Source organism: Pelodiscus sinensis, chromosome 1 (assembly GCF_049634645.1).
Source record: "Pelodiscus sinensis isolate JC-2024 chromosome 1, ASM4963464v1, whole genome shotgun sequence".
In the NCBI taxonomy this organism is placed as follows: domain Eukaryota; kingdom Metazoa; phylum Chordata; order Testudines; family Trionychidae; genus Pelodiscus; species Pelodiscus sinensis.
This window is the reverse complement of record NC_134711.1, coordinates 14,549,064-14,568,150: the sequence shown is the minus strand read 5'-3', so window position 1 is coordinate 14,568,150 and position 19,087 is coordinate 14,549,064. Positions and strand designations below refer to the sequence as shown.

General features: G+C 44.3%; 1 protein-coding gene and 1 long non-coding RNA gene across 2 annotated transcripts in view; one reads left to right on the top strand and one right to left on the bottom strand.

Moving 5' to 3' along the window:
* The window catches only part of FRMD4A (FERM domain containing 4A), a 567,858-nt gene that overhangs the window by 87,065 nt on the left and 461,706 nt on the right, over positions 1-19,087 (top strand). The gene's annotated exons all lie outside the window — the stretch shown is intronic.
* The window catches only part of LOC112544798 (uncharacterized), a 44,945-nt gene that overhangs the window by 703 nt on the left and 25,155 nt on the right, over positions 1-19,087 (bottom strand). The window lies entirely within an intron of this gene.

Genomic DNA, 19,087 nt, shown 5'->3' with positions numbered 1-19,087 from the left:
GGCACCAGAGAAGGGCAGAGAACAGGCCCTGGGGTGGGCTGGAGTGGGGAGAGAACAGGCCCCAGGCAGCCTGCTGGCAGGTGAACAGGTCCCAGGTAGCAGGACTAGCTTGAGGGTGTGTGTGTAAGGGGGGCGGGGAGGGAACACACCCTTGGCTCCCAGCCTCCTGCATCCCCTCCCCATCCCCAAGGCCCTACTCTGAAGGACCCGAGCAATGCTGGGTAAGTCTACTAGTAAGACTTGCACAAAGTTAAGAATGATCTTTAAGAGGGGAAGGAATCGTACAAACTTACAACTCATAAGGAGATTGTGGGATTCTAATGTGTTGCTATAATTATTACCAGGTCTTTTCCCTGAGGTCCTACAGAATAGGGAATCATCGCATTAGGCCCTGGTCTTCTGAGCCTGGGTCTCTAGAGTCCTAACAACAAACATACGTATTGTATTCATCCACTTGCCTCTGCCAGGACATGATGTAGCATAGCATTCTTCATAGCATGAGGCTTTTAGAGACTTAGAACTGTTCTGCAAGGCAGAGGGGCAGAGTGGATTCACTAGCTTAGAGTTTTCCATAGTGCTCTAATTCTCTTGGTTTGTCAGCAGATTTTTGCTGGCATCCTCCTTTGCACAACTAACCTCCTTTTGTATGGGCTTTTGATACATTTCAATAAAACATTAACTTTTAAAAATCCTGGTTCAAACAAGTTGGGGAAGACCTCCGTGCTTTTTAACCCGTGTAAATGTGTCCCAATATGTCATTTAACTACCCAGCTGGTCCAACTTCTTTCAAGGGTGGCTAGCTATTTTAAAAGTGAATTAAACATGGTATTGTAGTTAAGGTACTGTAAAGGGATTCAGGCACTCCAAGTGCAATGCATGTGGTCTGCCACAGACTTCCTGTGTGGCCCTGGGCAAGTCACTTCATCTCTGAGCCTCAGTTGGCCATCAATAAAAAGAGAATATTATTTCCCTCTCTTTTTATATGACAAGCTCTTCAGTGCAGGGACTGTCTCTTACCACATTTGCACAATACCTAATTGAAGGAAGCCTCAATCTCATCCAGATGTTAATGCAAAACAAATATGTAAGTTGTCCTCTGAGGCTACGTCTAGACTACACCTCTCTGTTGACAGAGAGATGTAGATTAGGCATGTCGAAATTGCTAATGAAGCAGGGATTTAAATATCCCATGCTTCATTAGCATAAATATGGCCGTTTCTTTTTTTTTAACATGGAGCTTTTTCGGAAAAACCACCCGGCAGTCTAGACGGGGATCTGACAAAAACTAAAACCTTTTTCGACAGATCCTGTAAACCTCATTTTTTGAGGAATACAGGATCTGTCAAAAAAGGGGTTATTTTTCGACAGATCCTCGTCTAGACTGCCGGAGTATTTTTCGAAAAAGCTCCGTGTCAAAAAAAAAGCAGTGGCCATGTTTATGCAATGAAGCACGGGATATTTAAATCCCTGCTTCATTAGCATTTTGACGTGCCTTATCTACATCTCTCTGTCGACAGAGAGGTGTAGTCTAGACACAGCCTGAGGTTTAAAGGCAGTTAATTGTTCTTTACAGCACTAAGAGAACATGGTTAATAAACCATACATTCAGTCAAACCTACATGCATTTGAACCTACTTCTATTCTTCTTTCTACTTTAGTGAAATAATATTTTCTATAGCAATAGTAGCAATGTGTAAGAACTGTCCTCTCTGTCTGGAAACTCCATGACAGCTGCATTGCCAGAAACGGAATGGTTCAGAAAGGTTCAGTTAAAAATCACATTTAGATTAAAATGTTCACATCCTTCCATTCTGCCACTGCCACAATGCCACTCCAGCATGTTTTTTTCCCCATAGCTGCCTTCCCCACTGCCATTTCAAACTGATCAGTAAGCAGTAGTAATATTTATACAGCATCCCAAGATGTGCTAGGCTTTTTACAGCACAAACACAAAAAGACTGTCTCTGCCCCAAAGAATTTACAATCCAAGACTCATATCTTGAATTGTAAACTGTCTGCATGCTCCTAGTTGCATAACTAGGACCTAATTATTTATTAATGGAGATTGCCTATCTCCTAGAACTGGAAAGGACTTTGAAAAGTCATTAAGTCCAGTCCTCTGCCTTCACAGCAGGACCAAATACCATCCCTGACAAATTTTTGCCCCAAATCCTTAAGTGGTCTCTGTAAGGATTGAATTTACAACCCTGGGCTCAGCAGGTCAATGCTCAAACCACTGAGCTATCCCTCCCCACAAGGTGTAATGATAAGAGACAATCAGAGAAAATAGTAATAGAGATGTAGCTGTGTTAGTCTGGTCTTGCTGAAACAAAAGACAGGACTATGTAGCACTTTAAAGACTAACAAGATGGTTTATTAGGTGATGAGCTTTCGTGGGCCAGACCCATTTCCTCAGATCAAATTGTGGAAGAAAATTGGCATGACCATATATACCAAAGGGATACAATCAAAAAAAGTGAACACATAAAAAGGACAAATCAAATTTCAGAACAGAGGGAGGACGGGGGGGAGGATTACAAAGATAGCTTTCCCAATTATCACCTCTAATATCATTAGCTCACAGACATTAACCTCCCTCCCTCATCCCCCCTCTGTTCTGAAATTTGATTTGTCCTTTTTAAATGTGTTCACTTTTTTTGTATCCCTTTGGTATATATGGTCATGCCAATTTTCTTCCACAATTTGACATGAGGAAGTGGGTCTGGCCCACCAAAGCTCATCACCTAATAAACCATCTTGTTAGTCTTTAAAGTGGTACATAGTCCTGTCTTTTGTTTCAATCAGAGAGAAGGAAGAGGTTACAACATGATGTGATTACTTAGATCCATGTTTCTTTTTGCTGTAGCACATATCTGACAGATGCTAAAAATAGTGCCAAACTTCCATAACTTTTGGATGGGGCTACTTGCACTGCGACGTGAGTTTCATTAAGGCTTCCTGTGATGGAGGTTTCTGTGCCCCTTCATGTATCAACCGGAAAAGGGTTATGCCCATTCACCTAACAGAAAGAAGGAGCTGATATGTTTTGTTAGTCTTTAAAGTGCTACCAGACTATTTGTTGTTTTTTAAGTTTATTCTGACCCTTAGAGACTGCCTGAGCTGCCAGACCTGGTGGAAGCTGCTGGCAGCTGCAACCTGCAGCTCATTAAGTTGCTGGGAGGTGGGTCTGAGGGCTGTGCCTCCTCCGTGAGAGGACACCAACAAAAGCAAGTAGAGAGGGGAGGCTGGGAGGAATAGGATAAGAAAGGGGTCACACTAGATAGGAGAAGGGCTGCTTCCCTGTTACCCCTAACATCAAAAGCACCTGATCCAGATTCAGGCTAGTAGGAAGGACTTTATTGCCTGCTCTGAATTAATGGGGACTGTACTTCTGTCAGCTATTGCAACCACAGTGAGACTCTGGGCTTTTAATTATTTGTTTTGGGGAAATTCACACCTGCCAAGTTCTGTGTTGCTCTGTGTGTGGCATTTCATGCAGATTATCTAAATGAGCTAATTTCAATATCTACCAATTAATTTACATATACAATTTTTGCATAAACGTAGAGAAATAGGGTGTGGATCTAGTGTTGGTGAAAAGGCAATGGTGCTAAATAAAATTCAAAGGGGACCAGTATGGTCCTATAATCTGCCCTCTGCAGAACACAAACTAAATCTCATAACTTCTGAATTATGTCCGTCATGGTCATCTGAAGAAGTGGGCTGTGCCCACGAAAGCTCATGATACCATCTACATGTTTTGTTAGTCTATAAAGTGCTACCACACCATTTACTTCTGTTTGAGTTACAGCATTGCTTTTAAAGACAGCCAGTCTTTGACTAAAAGATTTTTTGCCAGTTTCTTTTAAAAAATAAGATGAACCAAAGTAGGCAGGCTATTTGCCAGGCAGTCTTCCTTGACACACTTGACGTTACGTCACAATCTACATTATATCTTATTTAGAAAATACCGGACATTTATATGTTCTCATTTATATTATCTCAATTTATTTCCCAAACAGAAAGCTCAAATACTGGACTGTCCAGTTCAAAACCGGACACCTGGCAACCCTACTGTCTGATACTGACACAAAACCGGATATGTTTTTTTTTCTGGCACTGGACAGGCGATGTCTTTTTGAAAAGTGCGCTGCTCCACTGTGCCTTACAAGCGTGGTGTCTCTTGCTTCGCCAGTGGAGGCAGGGCAACTTGCTCTTCAAAATGCTTGGTGAGTGAGAACTCACACCTGTTCCCTGAATTGCTGGAACATTATCTGTTCTGCTAGTGCACAAGTGGTCACCCTGTGCTAAAGACGTGGCTCTTGTGAATGCTCTGAGGATACTTTCTTAAGCATTTTCAGTTAGATACAAAGCACACATGCTGCTTGCTAGCCTGCTGCTTTTCCCAATTGTTCTAGACCCGTTGTTCTCCAAATCTCATCTGCAAAGCACTTGCTTATGGTCAGAGATGGCAGGCCAGGCACATGATGATGGCCTCCCTCCATATCTGCCCGTCTTTGCCTCCAGACATAATCAGACTCTTCATTACAAAGAAAGGGCTGCCTTCCTGAAGAAAAAGGTGGAAATAGTAGCAAAGGGGCCATCATGGAGTTAATTGAATTACCCACAATATAAGGTGATGGAGCCATGCTCCACTCCTCCCTACATCCTGTTTGCCAGTGTGAGTGCCCTTCCCCATTCCCTCATCAGTTTCTTGTGATGCAATTAGACAAAACAGCTCTCCATTTCCACTAGCTCTCCATTCTCACTAGCTTTCCAGTTCAAATTCGTCCCAAATTAGGACTGAATAAGGACTTAGAATGGCTCTCTCACTACAAAGGCAATTTCCCCTCTCTGCTGGGAGTCATCCACATCCACCTCAGTTGAATTGGCCTTATTAACACTGGACTTACACTTGATAAGCAATTCCCTTCTTTTAATATACTAGCAATATATAAGGGCTGTCAATTGACATGCATCAATCCCTGCAATTAACAGAGTCCAGGATTAATGCATTCAATTTTTTAACGCATTAATCAGAGACATTAATGTCGCACTGCCCCTTTGAAGTGCCACTGCCCCTTTAAAACACCTCCTCCACTGTGCTCCTGCTGACTCTTTAAAATGCCGCCTCCCCACGTGTTTGAAAAGGGCAGCCCCGGAACCCAGAGTCAGCTGGGAAGTCCCCAGCTGACTCTGGGTTCGGCTGCCGCGGGAAGCCCAGGATAAGCTGGGAGCCCCCAGCTGACCCTGGGTTCCATTGCCACACAGAGCCCAGTATCAGCTGGGCAGTCCCCAACTGATTCTGCTCTCCACAGCAGCTGCCCCTTTGAAATGCCAGAGGCGGTGTTTTATAGGGGCAGCTGTGGAGCCCGGGGTCAGCTGGGGACTCCCAGCTGATCCCGGGCTCCCCGTGGCAGCGGAACCAAGGGTCAGCTGGGCACTCCAGCTGATCCTAGGCTCCCGATGCGCTGCCCCTTTGAAGCTCCACAGTGGCGCATCAAAGGGGCAGAGCTGCATGGAGCCCAGGGTCAGCTGGGAACTCTAGCTGATCCCGGGCTCCCTGCAGCGCTGTCCCATTGAATTGCCACCACGGCATTTCAAAGAGGAGGCTCACGCGATTAATTGCGCGATTAATCGTTGTTAAATTTTTTAATCACTTGATAGCCCTAATATATATATATATATATATTATGGAGATGGAAAAGTTACTGAAATGGAGGAACAATGAGGGGTCCTGTGGTACCTTAAAGACCAAGGGTATGTCTCCTTGCAGGAGGAATAACAGGTAGTTCGATTCCGGGCTTTAATTTGAAATACCAGGTCCCTGCCGCATGTAGACGTGGGCAGTTAGTCTGGACTTGTAAATTTCAAAAAATGGCGACCGGCCGGGAAGATGTAAATCAAGTGCGGGATATTTAATTCCCGTGCTTGATTTGCGACTTCGAATGCCTACATTAGCCTCCCTAGTTCAAACTAGTGGGCTAGTGTAGACATACCCTAACAGATTTATTTCAACATAAGCTTTAGCCACATCGTCAGATGCATGAAGTAGAAATCACAGAGGTAAGGATCTATCTATCTGTATATCTATAGATATATCCTTATTTTGATATACTAGAATACATATAGAGAGAGAGTACGGATGTTAATGGTTAACTGGCTAACTGATCTCATCCTTAACAGGTGACACTTACTGGTTATGGTTAACTGGTAGGGGCTGAAGCAGTATTTGGCAAAGGGGCCGCTCCAGCCAATCCTCAGTGGGCTGGCAGGCCACTCTAGTTCAGCCAGGCTGAAGGGCTCCCCAGTCTACCCAGCCCTTTCATTGGATAACCAGTTAAATGTAACATTTAACCGGTTAACCAATTAAACGGGATTTTACATCCCTAATATATAGTGTATTCATCTCTACTCCATGCAATTTATGAAATGGTTTATCCACTGCTATGTCATTTGTCCAAAGACAAAGCCACAGTTCTAGTGTGGGTGACACAAGGAGATATGGACCACTTTTTCTAAAAGGCAGCGTGATAAAATGGATGAATTTTGGGTTGTCATCTAGAGGCCTGGCTTCTATGTACAGCTCTGCCTATAATTACCTTGTCCAATCTCTGTTCAATTATGTGTTTCTTCATCCTAAAGGTAGAAGTCTGAGGCCTTGCTTAATCAAGGATTGTGAAAAGCACAGAAGTATTAAGCAGTCAGTTGAAGAACTGGGATTTAGAACTCACTGGTTCTTTGCTAGCAACCTTATTGCACCTTTCCCTTGCATAGGGCACTGCCAGGTAGCCTGTTTTCCTCCCCGCCTCTCAGAGATAAAACACTCTTGTTATGTTGCTTCAAAGTGCTGAGCTCTGTGGATTGACTCTATCAAACAATTTCACCAAATACAGCAAGCTCTCTAGGCAGCAATATGACCTTGTGGATAGACCATGGGCCTGGGACTCAGGAGCTCTTGGTTCTAGTTCTGACTCTACTACGGCATGACTTCAGGTAAGTCACTCTAGCACTCACTGCCTCTGTTTTCCCACTTATAAAGTGATACTGACCTCCTCTGTAAAGTATTTTGAGATCTACTGAACTATTTAAAATCTGGGGCTACCTCTACACTGCAGGCTTCTTGCGCAAGAACTGTTTTGCACAAAAGTTCTTGGCAAGAGTGCGTCCACACTGCCATGTGCTTTTGTGCAAGAGCGTCCATGGTAGTGTGGACGCTCTCTGGCGCAAGAAAGCTCTGATGGCCATTTTAGTCATAGGGGTTTCTTGAGCAAGAAATCCATGTTGCCTGTCCACACTGCCTTCTTGCACAAGAGCTCTTATGCAAAAAGGCTTATTCCTCATGGGGAGAGGAATAACTCTTCCGCAAGAAGCCCTCTTTTCCGATGCTATACTGTAAATTTACTTGCGCAAGAACACGTGTGCAGTGTAGATGCTCTGCAAGTTTTTGCACAAGAACAGCCGTTCTTGCACAAAAAGCCTGCAGTGTAGATGTAGAGTTGTAGTGGTTTACATTGGAATCAACTTTTATTTTAATATTTCATTACTCGTGTTCAAGAACAAACTGCATTTCTGAGGCTCTTACAAAAATCTATTATTATATTTAGTAGACCTGATCTGAGATTGAAACTGATGCTTTTTATAGCTTGCTCAGTACACAAATTGGTACTGTAGAATACAAAAATGCTCAGTGCTTATTAAGGTGCTCTCCATTATTGGAAATTGTATCAATGCTTGTTGTGTGTGTAGTAGCATGCATTTAGATTGCATATTAGCATGCATTTAGACTGGCCATTTCACACGGCAGCGAGTGTTACATTTGACCAAGCGTCACTTTGTTTCTAGGTCGCAATAGGCTTCAGTATTTGCCATTATAAAAGGGTAATAGATGAAGGAAGGGGGCAGATTCCTATTTTTAACATAAAAATAATTATAATTTAATTTTTAAGATATGCACAATGGTGCAAGCCGGCTTAGCTATCAGCCTGGTCCACTGGGGATCAGCTTTGACTTTGAAGTGCAGAACTGTGTTCATATTCAATAATGAGATCTTTTTAAAGTGAAGCTTAACTGAGGTTTGTTGATGATTATTCTGCCTCATTGATAAAGATCCCAAACACACAAGAGTTTCAGATGATTTCACAGCTGATTTATATGCACAAAGCATAATTAGCATCGTGTAATTTTCTTTGCCAGATTGATTCTCATTTGAATATCGAAAAATGTCATTTTAAAAAAAAACTTTGCTGCCTGACTAAAATACTGAATTTAAATTATATCCCTAAATATATGTTAAAAGAATCTCATGCTATTTCTGCTCACTGTGCAAACCCTATTCTGAATACAGAATTTATTACCTCACAAGCTTTATCCCCATTGCTTTGGTAAGCACAAATGCATTTTACAGGCAAGGATGATATCAGACGTGGAACTGGAGGTACAAAGTTATCAAGGTAAAAAATGTCCATTATTTTTGACTGCTCTATTTGAGACACCAAGGGCCTATTTTTTCAGAGTTCTTTGCATTACATAGCACTTAGGGTGTATCTACCCTGGCAAGATTCTGTGCAATGAAGCAGCTTTTTTGCTCTCCAACTGTAGAAGTATACACACTACCAAGTGACTTTGGGCACAGTAACTTCGCAGTTGGAGCACTGCAAAAAAACACCCCGGTGAGAGATGAACAGCTTTGTGCACTGGGACTACAGCATTTCCAGTACAGAAATGCTGGTCTGTTACAGCATTACATTGGGCCTCTGGAGATATCACACAATACCTGTTTTCACCCTTCTGGTCATCAGTTTGAACTCTATTGCCCTGCTCTGCTGCTTGGAACAATGCCAAGGTGGTGGACCCCATCAGTATCTGGGACAGGGGACTGCACAGTCTCTGCTGCGCTCCAACCATAGGAATTATGACGCAGATATCTCACTTCATGATGGAAAGGGGCCATGATCGAGCAGTTCAGGGTCAAAGTGAAGGACCAGCAGAAACCTTACTACGTGATGCAGGAGGCCAACAGCCATGGCTGTGCTGCGGTCACAAGTTACCAGATCTCCAAAGAACTGGAAATCATACTCGGTGGTAATCCCACCTCCACTGTGAAAACCCCCATGGATACGCTTTAGCAGCCCAGGGACTAGTCATGTGTCGACTGAGCCAGGAGGAGGAAATCGTGGATGAGCAGGGAGCAGCGGGAAGAGAACCGAGAGGCAGAGGATGACTTGGTGTTCAGAGCTGCATGCAGCCAGGAGCTCTTCTTTACCCAGGAGGTAGCTAGTCAGTAGCTAGAGGGGGGTAAAGCAGAAACTGAACAGGAGGCCCCTGTAAGTGGCTTAGATTTTAAGAATTGCTGAAGTGAGTTATTTGGGGCCGCAGGGTTACAGGCCATTTTATTTCTGTGTGTTGAGTTTTCAGGGAGGGATTTTCAGAATGCTGCCTTGTGTCCGTGTGATGTGCGAACTATCCCATGCCATAGTCAGAGCAGCAGAACAGGGTGTTGATGAATTCCCTTGTGTCAGAGGAATTTGCCTTGGAGAGCTCCATGAAACTCTTATGGAGACACTGGGCAATCCACTGCTACTGGGTCTTAGACAGAGCTGCTTTGTTTCTCGCACCATTAAGGGTAACGTTCCCATGCCACTCTGCCATCACTGGGGAAGGGCATTGCTGCACACAGGTGAGCCGCATAAGGGCCAGGGCAATTGCTGGCATGTTGTAGACCTTCCCTTGGTTCCCTACTCACCCATAATGAATACCAGCTGTGGAAAATGCGGGCTTAGTAATGATTTGAATGCCTCCCTAAGTGCTGGCTCTCCCCAAGAGCCCTGTGCCTAAGGCACCACACTATCCTGGAGCACTGAATTCCCCTGCCCCTGTGGTTACTCACCATTTTGGGGGGTTTGTGGCTCATGTGTGCTTGCCATGTGTGTTAGCGATAAGTAGGTGACTAGTGCGTGTATTGTAAAACACTGATTCAGTGGTCTGTGTGCTGCAAACAATAGTGCTTCTGTAAAATGGTTCATTTTGGCTTCACAGATATGAACTTGGGAGCCCAGCATTTCTCTTTGTTATATGCTGGATGAATGGCTGCACGGGATTTAAAAGTGGCCACAAAAAATATGGAGGATTTTTGCCGTGGTGTTCTTCTGCATGCCACAATCTAAAAACAAGAACTAACCGAGTGGCGGGACAATGACAAAGGGACCTAAAGAAGAACGTGGCACACAGAACAAAACTACAATATGACTCAAACATTTTGGCCTGGATCCAAGGGGAGCCAACCCAGATTGCACAATTAAGGCCAAACTGCAAAGAATGGGGGAGCCACTCCCTCAAAGTTGGTGGTAATTCCAATACTTAGATTTACCAACCCAGTAAAAAACAGCTCCTATAATATCTTACTGGTAACACAGTTCACTTAAAAACAACCCAGCCTTAGGCCTGCACCCAGATATCCAAATCACATAAAATTCTACCAGTACCAAAGGACTGGACACATTACCTACCAGGTCAATCAGTATTTCAGATACCACCCCAAATATATGCTTATAATCAATTTGTACTAACTAAACTAAATTATTTTTAAAAGAAGAAAAGAGAGATTGCATTGGTTAAAATGTCAATATACATATAGACCGGAGTACAGTTTTGAGATTAGATTCATAGTAGTTGCAAAGGGTTATTTTAGAATTTGGTCCAATGTCCAACATCATGTTCCGGGTATTCCACCTTGGGATGGGATCTCAATCCTTATGGTTTAGGCTTCCTCTGCATGAAACAGATTGAGCAGATCTGAGGCTAGATCTATACTAGACCCGAAGGTTGGCTTAAGGTACAGCTACATAAACAACATATCTGAAGTCGACGTACCTTAAGCCAAGCTTGGCGCCATCTCCACAACAGGAGGTCAATGGGAGCAAATATTCCCGTCAACTTCCCTTGTTTTTCATGAATCGAGTACTGGTGCCAACTGGGAACACCCTCAACATTCGATTTAGTGGGTCCTTACTAGACCTGTTAAATCAAACACCAGAAGATCAATCTCCGGCATGGAAAGTATAGACATGGTCCAAGATAAAAAGGATCAGGTCTCAAGGGTCTTTACATAGTCTTCTAGCACCCTCTTGATCCTGCAAACATGGGTAAACAACATGCTTTGAAATAACCTTCTCTTTCCTAAACAGCATGGTAATCAGCTACATGAATTAACATAAGATAATTCATCCATCAAGCAGTTTATCACAAACTTTAAATAGACATATAGATATTGAAATTATTTCACCCAAAATTCATCTAAATGCTAATATTCCTGTTTGATCTTTGAATCTACAGCTATAGTGATAGACAGGGACTGTCTGTTTACATGATAAGCATCTATTGGCGTATTGGGCCTCAATTGGAGTATTGTGTCCAGTTCTGGGCACCGCATTTCAAGAAAGATGTGGAAAAATTGGAGAGAGTTCAGAAAAGAGCAACGAGAATGATTAAAGGTCTAGAGAACATGACCTATGAGGGAAGGCTGAAGAAATTAGGTTTGTTTAGTTTAGAAAAGAGAAGATTGAGGGGGGACATGATAGCAGTTTTCAGATATCTAAAAGGGTGTCATAAGGAGGAGGGAGAAAACTTGTTCATCTTGACCTCTGAGGATAGAACAAGAAGCAATGGGCTTAAACTACAGCAAGGGAGGTTTAAAAGTTGGACATTAGGAAAAAGTTCCTAACTGTCAGGGTGGCCAAACACTGGAATAAATTGCCCAGGGAGGTTGTGGAATCCCCATCTCTGGAAATATTTAAGAGTAGGTTAGATAAATATCTATCAGGGATGGTCTAGACAGTATTTGGTCCTGCCATGAGGGCAGGGGACTGGACTCGATGACCTCTCAAGGTCCCTTCCAGTCCTAGTATTCTATGATCTATAAGTAAACACACACAATTAGTATTACCTCTAACTTCTAACAACACAGGTTTGCATTTCAAATGCCAGCCTATTTAGCACTGAATGACCTTAATTACCATTTACATAGTTTTCTAACATATAACAGGTGGACTTTGGATAATTTAGCCTGTTGGATCCTTTCCAGTCACGTATCATACTTTGTATAAGATTTGTGGTGTTCAGCTTCAAATTGCTGTCTCAAGGCATCCCTGATCTTTATGGCCTTGCGCTGCACCTCTCTAATAGCTCTGGTCTCTGACTGTTCAAATGCAGCTACCAGGCACAGAGCCTCAATGGTCCAGGCCTGAGTGATGCTTTCATCTTTTCCTTTACAAACATTATAGGGCTGTACAGCACACGGCTATAACCATATGAATATTGGAAAAACGTAAACAACAATGAATAGTCTAATAGCACCTTAAAGACTAACAAAACATGTAGAGGTATCATGAGCTTTCGTGGGCACAACTCCCTTCTTCAGATGACTGGAGTAAGTGGGTTGTACCCACGAAAGCTCACGATACCTCTACAACTTTTGTTAGTGTTTAAGTGCTGCTAGACTGTTTGTTGTTGTTTAAGATTTTCCTGTTATAGACTAACTCAGCTACCGCTCTGAAGCATATGAATATCAGTCAGATCCAGTCTCCTATATAGGCAGGGCCATCAGGCAAAACAGGCAAAACAGTCATTCTACACGTACTCAGCCTGTTGTTGAACTGCTCTTTGCTGCTGTCAAAGTTCCCCATGTGTGGCTCCATAAGCCACAGTATTAAGGGGTAGACAGTCTCCCAGAATCGCCAGGGTACTTGACTTCTCCTGTGTTGATCTTCTGGTCTGGGAAGAAAGTCCCTGCTTGCAGCTTCCTGAACAAGCCAGTATTCTGAAAGGCATGTGTGTCATAGACTTTTCTGGACCCGCTTATTTACTTTAAATGTCCGTGAAATGCCCACGGTGCTCCACAAGTGTCTGGAGAACCATGCAGAAATACTCCTTCTGATTAATGTACTCTGTGGCTAGATGGTCTGGTGCTAGAATTGGAATAGGAGTGCCATTTATCACCCCTCTGCAGTTAGGGAAGCCCATTTGTGCAAAGCCATTTCCAATGTCATGCTCATTGTCCAGAGTCACGGTCTTTCACAGTAGGATGTGATTAATGGCCCTGCACACATCTGTCAACACGAGTCCCTAGGTCAACGTTCCCACTCCAAATTGGTTAGAGACCAATCCGATGCAGTCTGGAATAGCCAACGTCCACAGTACAATCGCCACATGCTTCTCCAACGACAGGGCAGCTGTTAAGCTCGTGTCCTTGTACCGCAGGGCTGGGGAAAACTTAGCACACAGTCCCATGAAAGTGGCTTTCCTCATCCAAAAGTATTGCAGCCACTGCCTGCCCTCCCAGATGTGTCGGATGACGTGATACCGACACTTGCTTATCAAAGTTCCGAGCCCGAAAGCAGTATTCCATTGGGGTCAGCGCATTCATGAATACCACAGGCAATCGCATGTCATAGATCCTGCGCGTTGCGAGATCAGTGTTGGCTGCCTCTTGCTTTTGCAGTTTAAAGAACAACTCCAGTGCCGCTCATGACTTGTTAGTGAGAGTGAGTATATTTGTCAGCAGAGCGGGATCCATTACTGCAAAACGATGTTAGACCGTGCAGTAAACAAACAATTGAAAGATGATGCCAAATCCAGACAGAAGCTCAGGGACTGCTGGGAAGGGAAACAATGCAGCATAGGGCATTGGGACAAGGACTTGGATGCCCTATGAGCCCCTCCACCTGCCCACAACACTTAGGCTGCATCTACACTGAGGGTTTTTTGTGAAAGAGGAAATGCAAATGGAGCGCTAATTTGCATATCTTGTGCTCTGATTTGCATATCTTCCGATCCTTTTTACAGAAGAGATTTTTGTGATAAAAAGCCCTGTGTAGATGGGGCCATTTGTTGGAAAAATAACCTTTTGTGCAAGAGCCTGTAAACCTCATTTTTTGAGGAATAAGGGATCTTGCGCAAAAGGGGTTTTTTTTCCGACAAATGGCCCCGTCTACACGGGGCTTTTTAATCGCAAACACTTCTTCCATAAAAAGGATCGGAAGAAGATACGCAAATGAGCACTCCATTTGCATTTCCTCTGCTGCAAAAAACCTCCAGTGTAGACGTAGCCTTAGTGGCAGAAGAGGGAGTGATGCTCTGTGGGAAAGATGCCTGCAGTGCACCCCGCTGAATCACAATGCAAGTAACACAAGTGTAGCAACTGGCAGTGTAAACATACCACCGTGGTTTCACTTAAGTGCTCTCTGATCAGTGAGGTAACTTTACTGCATACAGTGAACCCTCGTTTATCGCGGTAGATAGGTTCCAAACCCGACCGCGATAGCTGAAAATCCGCGAAGTAGGGACACCATATTTAATGGAATTAACGAAATATTTGGGGTCTTCATATATCGCGGCTATTTTCGAAATTTCCGGAAAATCCGCGATATATTTCTTTTATAATATATACATACGTAATGAAAAAAGTCCGCGAAGTCGTGAATCCGCGATGGTCGAACCGCGAAGTAGCGAGGGCTCACTGTAGAACCTTGCCAGTGTAGACCTGCCTTTACGTTCAAAGCACAGTCTTGTTGATTTTGATTACAGATGTGGCTGCTCACAACTTTTGCAGTGTCAGAGTCCAGGATCTCAATTTGGGCATCCAGAAAATGAGGAGTAATTAGTTACCTCCTGCAAAAAGTGTAGTTCAAATGACTTGTCCAATGTCACATAGCCAGTTCCCTAGGGTGGCATTAAACGAGAGCTGACTGGGAATTTTCTGACTAAAGTTGTTGTTTTTTTGGGGGGGTGGGGGGAGAAGGGTTCAGAAAAACTGAAGCTGTTTTTGGGAAATAGTAGTCTTTGACTAATCTCCCAATATGAATGCTTTTATGAAAAAAATGAATGTTCCAGTTTTCAAGCTGTCTCATTTGAACATTTTCAAAACAAAGTTTTGTTTTCTAGTTTAAAATGACCTTCCATTTGTAAAAGTTAGTTCATTTTCAAGGTTTGTAAAACAATTTCTGCTGTTTATATGTCCAAAATCTGAAGGGGGAGGGAGGGAGTTGGGCTTTCTCCTTGTATAAGTGCAATGAGTGATTTCTCTGTAATGTTCTCTAGTGTACTATAACATAGTGCTGTTTCATGTTATGTGCACACCAGCAGGATCTGTGTGGACCAATTTAATAAGGCAGCACCAGTGTGCTTTCGAAATTATACCTCTGTAATCCACATTACTGCTTTGAGTAGACAAGATTTAAATACAAGTTACTGAATGAACATTTTGGTTTTGTTTGTTTGTAATGGGCATTTGTCTGCTAAAACCTAAAATCTGAAGCTCTAATTATGTGGCATCATATTGACACCCACGTGAGTTGTCAGGTCATATGATAGCAGGTTGTCATCTTGTTTGGGGGATGGGACACTTGGCCAGTGGTTTTCACATATACTTGCTGACAGCAGAGGAATGGTGAGACTTGGGATTTTGGGATTCCATTCCAGGCTCTGGGAGGGATCGTTTCTAGTGGGCACAGACTCTTCTGCCTCTGCTCCCCTTCACCCTCAATCTCCGACCACTTCTTCCTCTGTCCCTTCCAGCCTGTCTCTTTTCTGTGTCACTCCCTTCTCCCTCTCTGAGATCCTGTCTGAGTTCTGGTCTTCCTCTCACCATAGCTCTTCATTCCAGTCTCCTTACCTAGACAACCACAGTCTCCTTGTGCAAACTCAATTCTCCTCTCTCCCTACCTCAGCTCCCAGTCTGAGTCTTTCCTCTAATCTCGGTCCCAGTTCACTCCCTATCCTCCCCCTCATGGTCTAGCTCTTGTCCCCTCTGTGTTAGTTTCAGGCACCTTCCTCCTCCAGGCAGCTATGGGGGCCAGTGGGAGCACAGGAAAGACAGTCTTCCTGCTCTCAGTGCTTGTGTCCAGTGGCCTCTGCACTATCCTGTCACATGTAGAAGATGTGAGTGGATGGTGCATGCCCATTGCAGACAAAATCTTCTGGGAGTTTAGCTGCCAGACTCTAAGAAGCCTACTACTGAGCACTTTCAAACTGAGACTTGTCACAGACCCATAATTTGGCCAAATTTAATTTTTTTTCATGGGAGCAGCAAAAGGTACAGCCCTGATGCCAGCAACATGTCAAGCACGGGGGTGCTGGAGCTTCTCAACTAAACAGATGACGGATTTTTTTTAACATAGGGCAAAACAGCATTTTTTTAAACCATGTTCTCTGAAATGGCTGAATGGTTTTGTTGAAGCCTTTTTTTTTTCTAAATCAGTCTGAGGCAGATGGCTAGCATTGGAAATAACTTAAATGGTTAGTTTGGTAAAGCTGTAACCAACTGAAAAGAGAGACTTATAATTGGAAGTGTTGGGCAAATTTAACAAGACGCTCATAATATATGCAAGGTGTTGTTGAAATGTTATTTTTTTTCCTTTATGCAAAGGCATAAATGGGAAAGGTTCTGGTGCTTTCATGTCTGAGCTGTGTCTGGTGCATTGATCAGGCATTGTGTAAGTAGACCTCAATGCATGACCCTTTTGTGTTTATGAAATGCTCTTCCTAACCTGGTGACATCAGCCCCTTTTTAGAGGTGAAATGGAATTAATTTTCCAATCTATCTCTACTATGGGCCTCCCTCTGGCTAGAACATTTCTCATGCACTGTAGTGGGTTTTTGTTAAATAGCCTGGTGTGCACTTTGGGTCAGATTTGAACCTCAGCCTACGAGTGAAATTGAATTTATTCTCTGAATTTCCCCTCTTTGAGTTGTCATCACTGACGATCTTTATTGTGCATGGTACTAAATGGAAGCAAAATGCACAGTATGTACACTTCTGTTCAGACATGAATGAAATACAATTTTTAATAGTTTTTTTTAATGTATTACAGAATTGCCAGGCCCACACATTCTGAATGATGGGTAAGGCCCCCCAGAATCATGAGTCTAGCTTAAAGATCATGCTATATTACAAATAATAAATGTTTTATTCTTTTGCCTTTCCTTCTGGTTTTTGAGTCATTAGGTCTCACCTTTTCAAACTTTTCTCTCTAACCGAGAAGTCTAGAAACTGTAAGGGGGGGGATTTCAATGAAAACTGAGTATCTCCTATAATCCCATGACTCCAGAAGCTGGGATTCTAAGGAAAAGAGAGAGCCCCTGCTGGGATAGGAAGGGTGTATAACACAATGGCACATTGTACCATATTGCAGTACAGTATGCCAATGAAGACACTTCGACCCATACACCTAGACTTAAGGGGGCCACATTCAGTCCTTGCTTCAGTCTCCGTGTTGTGCATAGGGAACTTGAATAGCTAGGTAGGGTGCTTTGATGCCTGTGTAACCCACATGCCTACTTTTCTCTCTCCCATCTAGTGGCATTAAGACCACCCACAGAGAGAAAGAATTAGTTTCTTCTACAGCCTTAGCTGAGAGCCAGCTGGCTTTTAGCTCAAGCGGTAGAGGCTCATGCAACGATCTCAGGTTCAGTTCTGCCTGTCAATGTTACACAAGCCCTTTGCTTGCTACCAAGGACTCCCACTTCAGTCCCTGAATCATCAAGCCGGCCTTCCTTCGGGCAATGCAATGTGCTGCCTGGTTGGAAAGTTACTGAGGCCAGTGCTTCCGTTTTTGGGTGACCAACCTGAAGACATTTAATGATGTACAGTTGACCACCCAAAGCTTAAGGTATCCAGAATTGTTGTGGAATTCTTGAGCATGTTTATCTGAGTGTTTAAGATAACCGAGTCCAGAAAACGGCTGAATACACAGTGCATTCCATTAGATTATCTCAAGACAAATTAACGGTTTCATAGTAGGGAGTCACAGGATTTGATGCCTTAACACAGAGAACGCATTGGCAGAAAAGGGGTTTGTGTGTCAGTTAGGGTTGCCAGGTAGACCCCGCCAAAAAACTGGACAGACTCGATCGTGGGCGGGGGGACGGGGCTGGCCGGGAGGTGGGTGGGGGCGGGAAGCAGAGCTGGCGGGGGGGGGTGGTCCAGGGGCAGTGGGGCTGGACGGAAGGAGAGGGGGGCCCGGAGGAAGGGGGGTGGAAAGCAGACCTGGCAGGGGGGTGCAGCCACTGGCCACAGCTGGAGTCCTTTGGGCCGCGCCCCCAGCAGGCACTCCCTTTAGTTGCGAGCAGAAGCCAGGTGGGGGCAGGGGCAGGGCTGGGAGTCACTCTTTCCTCCCAGCTTCTGCTTGCAACCAGAGGCTCCCAGCTGGGAGGCGGGGCCACGATTGGCTCTGGGAGCTTCTGGTCTTGTGCAAAAGCCAGGTGGGCGGTGGGATGGCTGGGAGTCCCGGCCCCTGCCCCGCCCCACCCAGTTTTTGCATGTGACCACAGGGCTCCTAGCGCCAATCGTGGCCCCGCCTCCCAGTCTCTCCCCTGCCCCCTCCAGGCTTCGGTCTGGCGCCTGGCCAGTAATTCAGAAAATACCGGACATTGCACATGTCTGGTATTTTCTGAATTTTTCTACCGGACAGACGGTGCAAATACCGGACTGTCCAGTAGAAAACCGGACATCTGGCAATCCTCAGAGTAGCTTATCGGTTAAACAATTAGCTGGTTACACTCAGCCAGCTCCTGGGGAGGCGGTTTCCCTGCAGCAGGGTAGCAAAGCCTCCTCCCTGGGAGCCGGGCTGGTAAGGGCTGCCTGCTCTGCTCCCAGGGAGGAGACTTCACCGTGGTAAGGTCTGGTGGCTCATCCTGGGCTGGAAGTATGAAGACTGATTTAAATTATGCTCGCAGCCAACAATCCAAACTCATTGAAAAGGCAGCAGAGGATAGGCTGAATATGAGAAAGCCACAGGCTATGCACCCCCTTTGCTCGAGTCATGTCTCCTAGGGCATGTCTAGACTACCTTTGGCTTCCGAAAGAAGGTATGCAAATTTGGCAATATGCAAATTTGGCTCAAATTTGCATATCTTCTTCTGATCCCGTTTTCGGAAGAGTTTTTTTCGGGAAAAAAAAGCAGTCTAGACGGGGGTTTCGTGCAACCCCCCTCTTTTTTGAAAGAACCCTGAAAACCCCCATGTAGACTGCTTTTTTTTCCCTCGAAAAAACCTCTTCCAAAAAAGGGATCAGAAGAAGATATGCAAATTC